Genomic DNA, 12,916 nt, shown 5'->3' with positions numbered 1-12,916 from the left:
CCCACTGACAAATGATCAGACTATAATTTTAATGGTAGGTTTATTTTAACAGTGAGAGACCGAATACCAAAAAAAATTCCAGAAAAACGCATTTCAAAAATGTTTTATAAATTGATTTGCATTTTAATGAGTGAAATAAGTATTTGACCCCTTCGCAAAACATGATTTGGTACTTGGTGGCAAAATCCTTGTTGGCGTTGATGGTCAGACGTTTCTTGTAGTTGGCCATGAGGTTTGCACACATCTCATGAGGGATTTTGTCCCACTCCTCAATCCTTTGAGCCACTACTTTGTTACTTTGGCCATATGTTTTGGGTTATTGTCATGCTGGAATACCCATCCACAACCCATTTTCATTGTCTTGGCTGAGGGAAGATATGATAGTACATGGCCCTGCCCATTGTCCCTTTTGAGGCAGTGACTTTGTTCTGTCCCCTTAGCAGGAAAACGCCCCCAAAGCATGTTTCCACCTCCATGTTTGACGGTGGGCATGGTATTCTTGGTCATAGGCAGCATTCCTCCTCCAAACAAGTCGATTTTTAGTTGATGCCAAAGAGCTTGATTTTGGTCTCATCTGACCACAATACTTTCACCCAGTTCTCCTCTGAATCATTCAGATGTTCATTAGCAAACTTCAGACAGGCCTGAACATGTGCTTTATTGAGCAGGGGGACCTTGCGGGCACTGCAGGATTTCAGTCCTTCACAGCGTAATGTGTTATGAATATTTTCCTGGTGACTATGGTCCCAGCTGCACTGAGATCATTGACAAGATTCTCCCATGTTGTTCTGGGCTAATTCCTCACCGTTGATCATGATCATTGACGCTCCACAAGGGAGCCCCGGACCGAGGGAGATTGACAGTTATTTTGTGTTTCTTCCATTTGCGAATAATCACACCAAGTCTTGTTGCCCTCTCGCCAAGCTGCTTGGTCTTGTAGCCTGTTCCAGCCTTGTGTAGGTCTACAATCTTGGACGGCTCTTTTTGGCCATGGCAGAGAGTTTGGAATCTGATTGCTTCTGTGGACCGATGTTTTTTATACATGTAACAAGTTGAGATTAGGAGTACTCCCTTTAGGAAAGTGCTCCTAATCTCGGCTCATTACCTGTATAGAAGATATTCAACTGAGAGCCAGAAATTTTGCTGATAGGGGATCAAATAGTTATTTCACTCATTAACCGCTTTGGGACCGGCTGCGTTTGATGGCGGCACGATGGCTCTCCTGCAAAAATCGCCCCAGGATCAGGCAGGCTCAGTTGCAGGCTGCATGCTGCAGGAGTGTGCCTGTGGGTCAGGAGGGCTTGATGTCCTCCGGCGGCCCGCGTTTGCCTTGTACACAGGCAGAACAGGGAGATGTCTATGTAAACAAGGCATTTCCTCATTCTGACAGTGGTCAGGAGCAGTGATCTCTGTCAAGTCCCAGTAAGCCACCCCCCCCACAGTTAGAAACCCTCATAGGGAACACAGTTAACCCCTTGATCACCCCCTCGTGTTAATCCCATTCCTGCCAGTCACATTTATACGTTTATACAGTACTCAATAACTATTTTAAGCTCTGACTGCTGTAGAAGTGTCAATGATCCAAAAAAAGTGTCCGATCTGTCCGCAGAAATATCACAGTCGCAATAAAAATCAAAAACATGTAGAATACATATTGGCCTAAACTGATAAAATTTTACTTTAAAAAAAAAAAAAATAGATGTGGGATATTTATTATAGCAAAAAGTTAAAAATATTATATATAAATGCATTTTATTTTCTTCTTCCTTTTTTTTTTTTTTTTTTTTTTTTTTTTTTTTTTTAGTTTATAGCACAAAAAATTATCAAATGCCACCAAAAGAAAACTCTATTTGTGGGGAAAAAGGACGTCAATTTTGTTTGGGTACAGCATCACACAATCGTACAATTTTCAGTTAAAGGGACGCAGTGCTGAATCGCAAAAACTGCTCTGGTTATTAAGGGGGTAAAACCTTCCGGGACTGCAGTGGTTAAAATGCAAATCAACTTATAACTTTTTTTGAAATGCGCTTCTCTGGACATCTTTGTTGTTCTGTCTCTCACTGTTAATACCATTAAAATTATAAACTGACCATTTCTTTGTCAGTTGGCAAAATCTGCTGGGGATCAAATACTTTTTTTCCCCTCACTGTACACTAACCTGCCTGTTTCCTACACTGACCTGCCTGACACCTACACGGACCTACCTCCAACTCCCCCCCTCCCCCGATCATTGGGTCCTGGGCCTGGACCTGGCGGGCCAGCAACACATCACTTGCCTCTTTCTGTCTCCCGAGTCCCATCTGCTATCGTGGCCTCTGCCAGACACTGCCACAATGAGGACTCGAGGAGTTCCGGAATGGAGGAGAGACGCAGCGGGACTTTGGGAGTGGCGCTGCACATGATGCACTGACTGGATCTTCACACACATGCTGGTCCGCCGCGTGGCTGCACATGACAATTTAATCACAGGGCACCCATGTCCGCCGCTCGTCCATCACAGAGCAGCGGACACAGTCCAAGTGGAGGGGGGAAAGCAGGTGGACCACCGGACAGGATATTGTAGATAAAGAAGGGTGTGCACAGCCGTATCTTCATCTCCCCAAGCACACATACTGAGAGCAGCAACTTTGCGCAGGGCAACACTATTGCAGGGGGCATCTGTACAGCTCCACCTTATTGGCGAGAGAGCTTCTCCCTACATATACATCCAGCCATGGTACTGTGCAGGTCTGAGAGATCACAACATCAACACTCCATTGGGAAGGTTTGCAAGACAAATGGGTGACCTGATCCCTGCACACACACATATGGTGCTAAGCGCATGGTGATGCAGAAAGAATAACACATTAGGGAATAATAACTCTCCCAGTTGGTCAATATTCACCTTGTGATGCATCATCCATCCGACCCCCCACTACTGTAACATACAGACCAGACCTGGTCCTCCACTGAGGAAGAGGATCATACTCGAAACGCATTAGCCAAATAAACCAATTCACCTTTTATCCTTTTATATGGGCATCATTGTGCTCATTTTCTTGTAACCCACCTACCTATCAATACGTGATACATATTTATCTGTTTGAAATAAAAGCTTTAAAAGGACTCATGCATCAGGCCATGCACCTTTCTTATGTCTTTTGCATTTGGTGGATGGAGTGATTCTGGATGGCAGGCACAGGATGCACCTCCCCTAAATGTTGTGCCTGGGGCCACTACCATCTCTACCCAAAGCTCTGTCCGGTCAGAGGGGAAGTAATGGATTTTCTCTTATTCACCCACGACACAGCTCCTCTCTTGGCCATTGGGTTGTTATGCCCACCTTTAGGAGAATACTAGGCATTACTTGTTATGTAACACTCAAAACTTTCCAGTTCCGTCCAGGGGGTGGTCCCTTGGGCAACAACCCTCCAGCCTGCCATGCAGTCATCAGTTTTTATTTTTTTATTTTTTTTGCCTAGTGAAGGAGAAGGGCCTAGGTACCCTGTTGGGCCCATCGGTCCGTAGTTTTTTCTGCAGCAACTTGATTTTTGCGCAAGATGGTTGATCCTTGGATCTGCTATCAACTGTGGGCTGGGTGACAGGCTGGATACCCTTATCCTTGTAGTCTCCCTAGTCCGGCCATTGAGCGTGTGCAGGCCAGAGCTCCGCGCTGGGTCAGCCATGACGAAAACCTCTGCTCCAGAGGTGGTCGGTGAGCTTTTATGCTCCGGGGCACACATGACCGGGCTACTGACTACTGTCTGCATCTGTGTGCCAGGCCAGCAGCCACCCTGTACTGATCAGTGAGTGGGTCTGTAATGGAATGTCTCCCAGCTCTTCAGGACTGGTAAGTACAGTTCTCCTTGCCTCGGTGGGGCTGAGCAGCTGGGCATTCCCTGGGAGGTCAATTCGGGGGTCCCTCACCTCCCTCTCTTCTCTCCCTGTCCCCTTCCCTGGGGGGTTGCTGCTGAGTGGTGTGTGTGTGTGTGTCTGTGCAGGGGCTCTCCGGGGGGCTCTCACCTGGGGGGGGGGGGGTAGCGCTGGCTGGGTCTGGGTCCTGGGTCCTGTTTTGTCATGCCCCTGAAGGTGTCTGGAGGCTGTGCTTGTGTCCTGTGCAGCGATGTGCTCACCGCCAGTGTTTCTCCCTGTCCCTCATGGTTCTTGCATTCGGCGGCCCTGGATACCCTCCCTCTGTTATCCAGGGCTTCAGTGTCAGCAGTGGTGCTGAAGCGCCTGATTTGGCTAAAATGCTAGTCGGCTGACCAGGCATCTAGAAAAGCCCTGACAGATCTACCCTTCCTTGGCGAGCGGCTGTTTGGAGTCTCATTGGATGACATTAAAAATGCCGCAGGTGGTAAGAGTACACTACTCCCACAGGCCAGGAAGGCTAAGGAGCCACGCCGTAGGCAAGGACCCTCTTTTTCTGCTCATAAACAGCTTTTTCGTCCGCCCGGAGCTTCGGCCAAACGCCCCCAGCCTGACAGGATGACCACGGAAGGACAGAAACGTCCCTGGAACCGCAAGCCTGCAAACAAAAGTGTTACCGCATGAAGTTTTGCCCCCACCCATGACTCTGGTGGGGTGTTGGGGTCTGCGATCTGATTTCTTCAGGCTACAAGATTATTTGTTTCTCTCTTGGCCACCAAACAGGTTCTTTCCCTCCAGCATACCCATATCCCTGGGAGGCCCTCTTGCTGGATCGCGTGGTGGTTGTACCGGTCCCGGAATCGGAACCTTTCCAGGGATTCTACTCAAATCGGTTTGTAGTTACCAAGAAGGAAGGGTTACGTCCGATGTTTGACCTAAAGGCCCTCAATCACTTTGTGAAAGTGCAGAGGTTTAGAATGGAATCGGTTCGCTCATTAGTCGCTGCACTCCAAGGAGACTCCCTGGCGTCCTTAGACATCCAGGATGCGTACCTGCACGTACCCATATGACTCCGGCATCAAAAATTTCTGTGGTTTGCAATTGGGGGAAGCCATTACCAATTTGTGGCTCTCCCTTTTTGGTCTGGCATCAGCGCCCCCCCCCCCCCCCCGAGTCTTTACCAAGGTATTGGCTCCTGTTTTGGCGTTGCTGCGGCAATGTGGGATCGAGGGATACCTAGACGATCTCCTCCTGAGGGCATCTTCCTCCTTAGAATTAGAGGAGGATGTGGTGATCACCATGCAGACCCTGCAAGAATTTGGGTGGCTGTTGAACCTAAAGAAGTCGGTGATCGTACCGACTCAGCATTTGAAGTACCTAGGCTTGTTGCTGGACTCCATGGAAGCGAGAGTGTTTCTCCCTTCAGACAAGCTGCAGACTCATATCTGCGGTAAAACTGTTGATCAACCGCATGTGGTCGTCGCTGCGTTTCTGCATGCGAGTCCTGGGACTCAAAGTAGCCTTCTTCGAGGCAGTACCATATCCCCAGTTCCACACCAGAGTCCTGCAGAAGGAGAGTTTGACAAAGTGGGACAAATCTCAGTTGTTCCTGGATCGGCAGATCCAGGTGAGCCAGGCAGATTCCCTGATCTGGTGGCTGAGGTCCCCGGTACTTCTGTCCGGGAAGTCGTTCCTACCTCTGAAATGGACGGTGATTACAACGGACGCCAGCTTATCTGGCTGGGGTGAAGTGATGAGGGTTCAGTTGGCTCAGGGCCTCTGGGCGACCGAAGAATCCAAATTGCCGATCAATCTGCCTTCAGGCTATGCTTCTCCACATGGTCGTGAGACTTCAGGGGCGTCCGATCAGGATCCAGTCAGACAACACCACGGCTGTGGCATACGTCAATCATCAAGGGGAAACGAGAAGCTCAGCCACCACACGGGAGGTCGCTCACATACTTCGGTGGGTAGACTGACACGTACCGGCCCTGTCGACCGTTTACATCCCAGGAGTGGAGAACTGGCAGGCGGATTATCTGGGTCGCCAGATGCTGGACCCAGGAGAATGGGCGTTTTCATCCGGAGGTATTCAGGCTTCTGTGCCTGAGGTGGGACACACCAGACGTGGAACTTTGGCCTCCCGTCTCAATCGGAAGGTGCTGAGATTCATGTCCAGGATGAGAGATCCTTGGGCAGACGCGCTGGTGGCTCCGTGGGATCAGTAACGGCCGATTTACGCCTTTCCTCCACTGAAACGGTTACCACGTCTGCTCCGCAGAGTGGAAGTCTAGGGGATCCCAGTGATTCTGGTCACCCCAGATTGGCCCAGCGGCCTTGGTACGCAGATCTAGTGCGCCTGGTGGCAGATGCCCCATGGCGACTGCCGTTACGGGAGGACCTTCTGCCTCGAGGTCCGATTCTTCATCATACTTTACCATCGCTGGCTTTAACGGCATGGCTATTGAGAGACAGGTGTTGAGGAACCGGGGTCTGTCGGACTGGGTGATCCCAACTATGCTGAAGGCACGGAAATCTTCTTCTTCCCGGAAGATATATCATCGTACCTGGAAGGCTTACATCTCCATGTGTGAGGAGAAAGGGTGGCATCCACGCTCCTTTGCTATATCCAGGGTCCTGCTGTTTCTTCAGCAAGGAGTAGACCAGAAATTGGCGTTAAGCACCAATAAAGGGCAAATATTAACCTTTTTTTTTTTTTTTTTTTTTTTTTTTTTTTGCGACCCCTGACTTCTCACTCTTTAGCGAGTACCTTTTGTTCAGAGGGTGCAACATGTAGTCCCTCCCGTGGGTCCACCATTACCCCCGTGGGATCTGAACCGGGTGTTACCGGCGCTTCAAAAACCGCCATTTGAAAATATTGGGGAGATTCCCCTGTTGACTCTTTTCCAGAAAGTGGTCTTTCTATTGGCCATCACATCGGCTAGGAGGGTTTCGGAACTGGCGGCCTTGTCGTACAAGTCGCCTTATCTAGTTGTCCACAAGGATAAGATAGTGTTGTGTCCGCATCAGACTTTTCTGCCGAAAGTGGTCTCGGCTTTTCATATCAATGAGGACGTTGTGTTACCAGCTCTGTGTCCTAAGCCGTAACACCATAAGGAAGTGGCCCTTCACGCTCTGGACATGGTTCGAGCTCTAAAGGTGTATTTGTCTGCCACTTCTCTTCCTTTCGGAAGTCAGACTCACTGTTTGTTTTGATGGTTGGTCCAAAGAAAGGCACTTCACAAGGGCAATCGGAACATCTTGGGCCTTCCAACATCAAGCGTCGTCGCTCAAATGTGTAAAGTGGCGACCTGGTCATCTGTCCACACGTTTACCAAGTTCTACAAGGTAGACGTCAGTGCATCGGCTGATGCCTGTTTTGGCCGCAAAGTTTTGCAGGCGGCCGTATTGTTGCAATTGAATATGCAATATATTTTATTTTATTCCTGTTTTTTCGATAAAAACGCACTGTTAAGTTAATGCACGGTTGCATTACATTCCGCAGTTTTGGTGCGGTTGTGGGTAGTCACTCCTGTTGAGGGTACCCTGGTTTGTGGTGGATTCTTCCACGCACTGTTTTTTGTGGGCAAAGTTTCACTAGTTCCCACTTGCCATGGTGGGTGACGTTTTTTCTATTCTGTTTTTCCCACCTCTTATTTGGCACTGCTTGGGGACGTCCCAATGGCTAAGAGAGGAGCTGTGTCGGTCGGTTAATATAAGAGAAAATAGGATTTTTTGTACTCGCCGTAAAATCTTTTTCTCTGTAATTCACCAACCGACACAGCACCCGCCCCCTCCTTTTTTTTTCTCTTTACGTTTATACTGCTTGTTGACGTACTGATGACTGCATGGCAGGCTGGAGGGTTGTTACCCAAGGGACCACCCCCTGGGCGGAACTGGAAAGTTCTGAGTGTTACATAACAAGTAATGCCTAGTATTCTCCTAGTGGTGGGCATAACAACCCAATGGCTAAGAGAGGAGCTGTGTCGGTCGGTGAATTACAGAGAAAAGGGAATAAAATCAGTGACTTCCCTCAGTAAAAGTACCACACCCACAGTATACAAAAACATGGTTAGGCACACATTTAACCCTTAGATCGCCTTCGATGTTTAACCCCTTCCCAGCCAGTGTCATTAGTACAGTGACTGCATACTTTTACCACTGCTCACTGTATTAGTGTCACTGGTTCCCAAAACGTGCCAATAAATGTCCAATTGCCCACGGCAATGTTATTGATAATTGCCATTACTAGTAAATAATAATAAAAAAAAACTGTGTGTGTATATACCATAGTTTGTAGAAGCTGTAACCTTTTGCGCAGACTTAATCAATATACACTCATTGGGATTTTTTTTACCAAAAATATGTAGCAGAATACATATTGGCCTAAATTTATGAAGAAATTAGATTTTTCTCAAGTAGTCTTCCAGGAGAGCACCCTGAGAGAGGACTGGTCCACCTGACAGGAAACGCAATCAGTCAAAGAGGTTAAAAGCCAGTGCTCCTCAGTTTTTGATTGTGTTTCCCCACAGCGAAACCGTTTATTTTTTTCCTACACACGAAGCCTGTAGCTGGTGTTCTCCCCCTGGGAGCCAGATCAAATGCCTGGGAAACCTTTGGGTCCGGCAGGATGTTCCCATCCTTCCTGAGGGGTTCCCCTATATTTTCTTCAGGGGGTGTAGCAGAAACTGGAAGAGCCCCTCTGAGCGCTGAAGGACCCATGGGTTCAGGGGCCAGTTTTCCTCTCCTCTCCTTAAAGGGGTCTAGACGGCGGGAAGACAATCCAAATAATCTCCTGTTTCAGGATTCAGAGGAGGAGGATGAGTCCGAATCCCTTGGGCAGGGACTCTCGGACGAGGGTGCGTTGGACAGCCAGGAGGAGGATGAGGGGGAGGACTCCAGGTCTAGCAGGCATATCTTCTCAGCTGACGACATGGAGGGACTGCTGAAGGCCATTTAGACTTCTGAAGAGATTCAGGAGCCCACGGCACAGGTCTCTGCCCAAGACAAAATGTATAGGGGCTTAATTAAACTGCAGGCCAGGGTTCTTCTGGTACATCCTGCACTCAGATATGTTAAGGGAGTGGAAGAAACCGGAGACGAGGCTCCTAAAGTACACAACGTGGAAGCGTAGATGCCCTTGTACTGAGGAGGATGAGAAGTTTTTTAAGACTCCTAGGCTCGACTCCTCCCTGGCACAAGTTTCTAAACGATCCGATCTTTCCTTTTGAAGACACTGGGAACTTCAAGGATCAAATGGATCGGAGGGCAGAAACTGTTTTACGCAGGGCCTGGGAGGCTAACGCAGTGGCTATGGGCCCTGCGTTGGCCTCAGCCTGCATCGCTAGAAATGCTGACATGCCGATCTCTAAGCTGATAGACCACATCTCCTGGACCTCCCAGTCTAAAGAAGTCTTAGATTCATAGGTCATAGGCATCGCTGTCGCATACCTAGCGGATGCGTCAGTGGAGACGGTGCGCACAACCACCAAGACCGGTGCCTTACTAAACTCAGCCAGGCGAGCCCTCTGGGTTAAAACTTGGGACGGGGATAGCTCATCTAAGACCCGTCTATGTGGCCTCCGTTTTGAGGGTTCCCTCCTTTTTTTGGTACTGGCCTAGATCATGCCCTTGCTAGGTTGACCGAAAAGGGGAAGAAATTCCCTACTAAACCAAGGAGGGATAGGAAGACGTTTTTTCGTGGCCCCCAGGCAAAGAACCGCTTCTCAGAGAAAAAGGTTCCCTCCTAATAGACGTTGGGGGGCTGGGAAGGTCAAGCAGAAATCAGGCATTCTCTTTTCCAGACAGAAGTTGGGGCCACAAGACACCCAAATGATATTCCAGTGGGGGGAAGACTTTCCCACATTGTCCCTCAGTGGGAAAGGGTCACTCAGAGCCCCCATATTCTACAGATCATAAGAGATTAGAATTTCTTTCCCCTCCTCCCACCAAATTTCTCTTGACCCACCTTCCCAGGGATCCCTGCAAGGCAGCAGGAATCCTATAGAACATAGAAGAACTTGCCAATCAGGAGGTCATGGTGCTGGTTCCAGAGGGCCAGCAGGGTCAGGGGTTCTACTCCCACATATTTGTGGTACCAAAGCCCTCAGGAAGGTATCGCCTCATCAAAAATCTAAGGCACCTCAATGTCTCAATGTTTGTGGCCCTCCCCTTCGGGTTGGCATCCAGTCCAAGGGTCTTTATGAAGGTCCTGGCAGAAGTGGTGGTCTTCTTGCATTTCCAGGAAGTAGCGGTGATTCCCTATTTAGACGACATTCTGATTTACAATCAGAATCAGCTGCTTTTGGATCTAACCAGGGTATTGGAGACCTTTTAGAATCTCTGGGATGGATCATCAGCAAGGAAAAATACTCGCTGATTCTGGCCCGGACGAAAATGTATCTGGGATTCCGTGGAACAGAAGTTAGTTCTACCCCGGAGCAAGATAGAGGGTCTAATTTCAGTGGTCTCTTCCCTGTTGGAGGCAAAGACTACTCCATACAGAGGGATTATGAGGGTGCTGGGCCTGATGACGGCAGCTATCCCAGCATTTCCTTGGGGACAGCTGCACTCCATGACTCTCCAGCACTTCCTCCTTTCATCTTGGGACAGGAAAGAAGTTCTCTAGACGTAGAAGTAGCCATTCCGGTCGAGGTAAAAGACTCTATTCACTGGTGGCTTCTCCCTCAGAGGCTTCAGAGGGGTCTTCTTTGGAGTCAGCTTCAGCCGCTCAGGATAACAGATGCAAGTTCCTGGGGGTGGGGGCCCACCTGGAGGATCTAACAGCCCAGGGATCCTGGAACCCGAGTCAGAGAAAGGCCTGCTCCAACTTTCGAGAACTTTTAGCCATCGGGGAGGATAAAGGACCAGGAAGTTCCGGTCCTATCAGACAATGACACGGCAGTGGCATTTGTGAATCATCATGGGGGCACCCTGATGATTTCCGCAGCTCACATAAAGGGAGCCCTGAATGTAGAGGCAGATAATCTCAGTCGTCAGCCGATTCTTCAGGGAGAATGAGAGTTGAATCCAGAAGTGTTCTCCCTGGTATGTTGGCAATTCGGCGATCCCCCTATGCCTCCCCCTGTAGCTAATGCCGAGAGTTATTCAAAAGCTGTTTCTCTCGGAAGGTGCCCTGATTCTGATAGCCCCTTGGTGGCCCAAGAGAGCTTGGTTTCCAACCCTACAGGGGTTGGTTTATAGCCCCGCCTCTAGACATTCCTGTTTGGCGTGACCTTCTCATTCAGGGTCCAGTCTGCCATCCAGACTCCAGCCTCTTCAGGCTGACGGCCTGGCTCTTGAAAGGCAGAACCTGTGGGGCAAGGGCCTGTCAGAGTAGTGGATACTCTCCTCCTCAGTAGAAAGCCGGTCACAAGGCATATTTAAGCTAAGACCTGGGGGATTTTTTCTCACTGGTGTCAGGTGAGAGGGACATCACAACAAGAGATCCCGGCCATTCTGGAGTTTCTCCAGGATGGGGAAGAGCAGGGTTTGGCAACCAAGACACTTAAAGCACAGGTTGCAGCCTTGTCCTGTTTTTTTGGAGAGATGCTTGGCATTAGACTCCCTGATCGAGAGTTTCCTATTGGTCAGAGAGAGGTTGTCCCCTGTCCAGGTGTCTAGGTTTCAACCATGGGACCTAACCTTGGTGTTAGAAGGGTTAACAAGGCCCCCCTTTGAACCGATAGATCAGATCCCCCTTAGGATCCTCACCTTCAAGTTGGCCTTTCTGCTTGCTATTACATCAGCTAGGAAAGTAGGCGATATTCAGGCTTTTTAAATCAAGGAACCATATTTCTGTTTACTTAAAGACAGGGTTATACTTAGGCAGGACCCCCTGTACCTCCCTAGGTTCCATAGGACTCCAGAAGTAGTGCTACCTTCCTTTTGTAATAATCCCCAAAATTAGAGGGAAGTTTCTTTTCACTGTCTGGGTGTCAGATGTTGTTTATTATCCTACTTAGAAAAAGTTAAGGAGTTTAGAAGGTCCAGACATCTTTTAGTTAATTTTTCAGGCCAAAAGAAGGGCCAACCAGCTTCCAAAGCATCCATAGCTAGATGAATTAACCACTTGCTTACTGGGCACTTAAACCCCCCTCCTGCCCAGACCAATTTTTAGCTTTCAGCGCTGATGCACTTTTAATGACAATTGCGCGGTCATACAACACCGTACCCAAATGAAATTTTTATCATTTTTTACCACAAATAGAGCTTTCTTTTGGTGGTATTTAATTACAGCTGGGAGTTTTATTTTTTTCTAAACAAACAAAAAAAGACGCAAAAAATAAAATCATGTTTAATAGTTTGTTATAAAATTTTGCAAACAGGTCATTTTTCTCCTTCATTGAAATGCGGTGATGAGGCGGCACTGGTGGGCACGGATAGGTACCACTGATAGATGGGACTGATGGGCACTGATAGGTGGCTCTGATAGGTAGCACTGCTGGGTGGCACTGCTGGGCACTGGTAGATGACACTGATGGGCAAGGATATGTGGCATATGTGCAGCACTGTTAAGGCAGATTGTGGGCACTGATGGGTGGCACTATGGGCACTGATGGGTGGCACTATGGGCACTGATGGGTGGCACTATGGGCACTGATGGGTGGCACTGATGGGTGGCACTTTTACCATATGTATGTTGCACTGGCAGGGGGCAGGTGGGCACTGATGACTTGGCCGTGAGAGGGACTGAAGTCCCTCTCACGGCTGCCGGTGATCGGAATATAGCCGATTACCGGCTCTGTTGTGATCACATGATCAGCTGTCATTGGCTGACAGCTGATCACGTGGTAAGAGGTCGGGATCGACCCCTTGCTTCGATCCGTGATCAGATGAGTCTCATAGACTCCCTGATCACAGAGCGTGCCCCTCCGGGGGCGCGCAGGCTGCTCGTGCACGGCACAACGTCAATAGACGTAGTCCCGGCAAAGCAGGTCCGCGCTGTAGCCGTCATTCGGCTATAGCGCGGATCCCTAGTGGTTAAGCATGCCATTGCTTTAGCCTCTGAACAGTCCAGTAAGGCAGTTCCTAGGGTCATGAGATACACACACACACACACACACAC

The 12,916-nt window shown here is 49.0% G+C and overlaps 1 protein-coding gene across 6 annotated transcripts in view; it reads left to right on the top strand.

The window, feature by feature from the left end:
• Positions 1–12,916, top strand: part of TRMT1L (tRNA methyltransferase 1L) — a 358,814-nt gene that overhangs the window by 84,632 nt on the left and 261,266 nt on the right. The window lies entirely within an intron of this gene.

Source organism: Lithobates pipiens, unplaced genomic scaffold, assembly GCF_037356315.1.
Source record: "Lithobates pipiens isolate NorthernLeopardFrog02 unplaced genomic scaffold, aLitPip1_a1.2 Scaffold_28, whole genome shotgun sequence".
NCBI classification, from domain to species: domain Eukaryota; kingdom Metazoa; phylum Chordata; class Amphibia; order Anura; family Ranidae; genus Lithobates; species Lithobates pipiens.
Note: the sequence above shows the minus strand (reverse complement) of the source record. Positions and strands in the feature narration are given on the sequence as shown.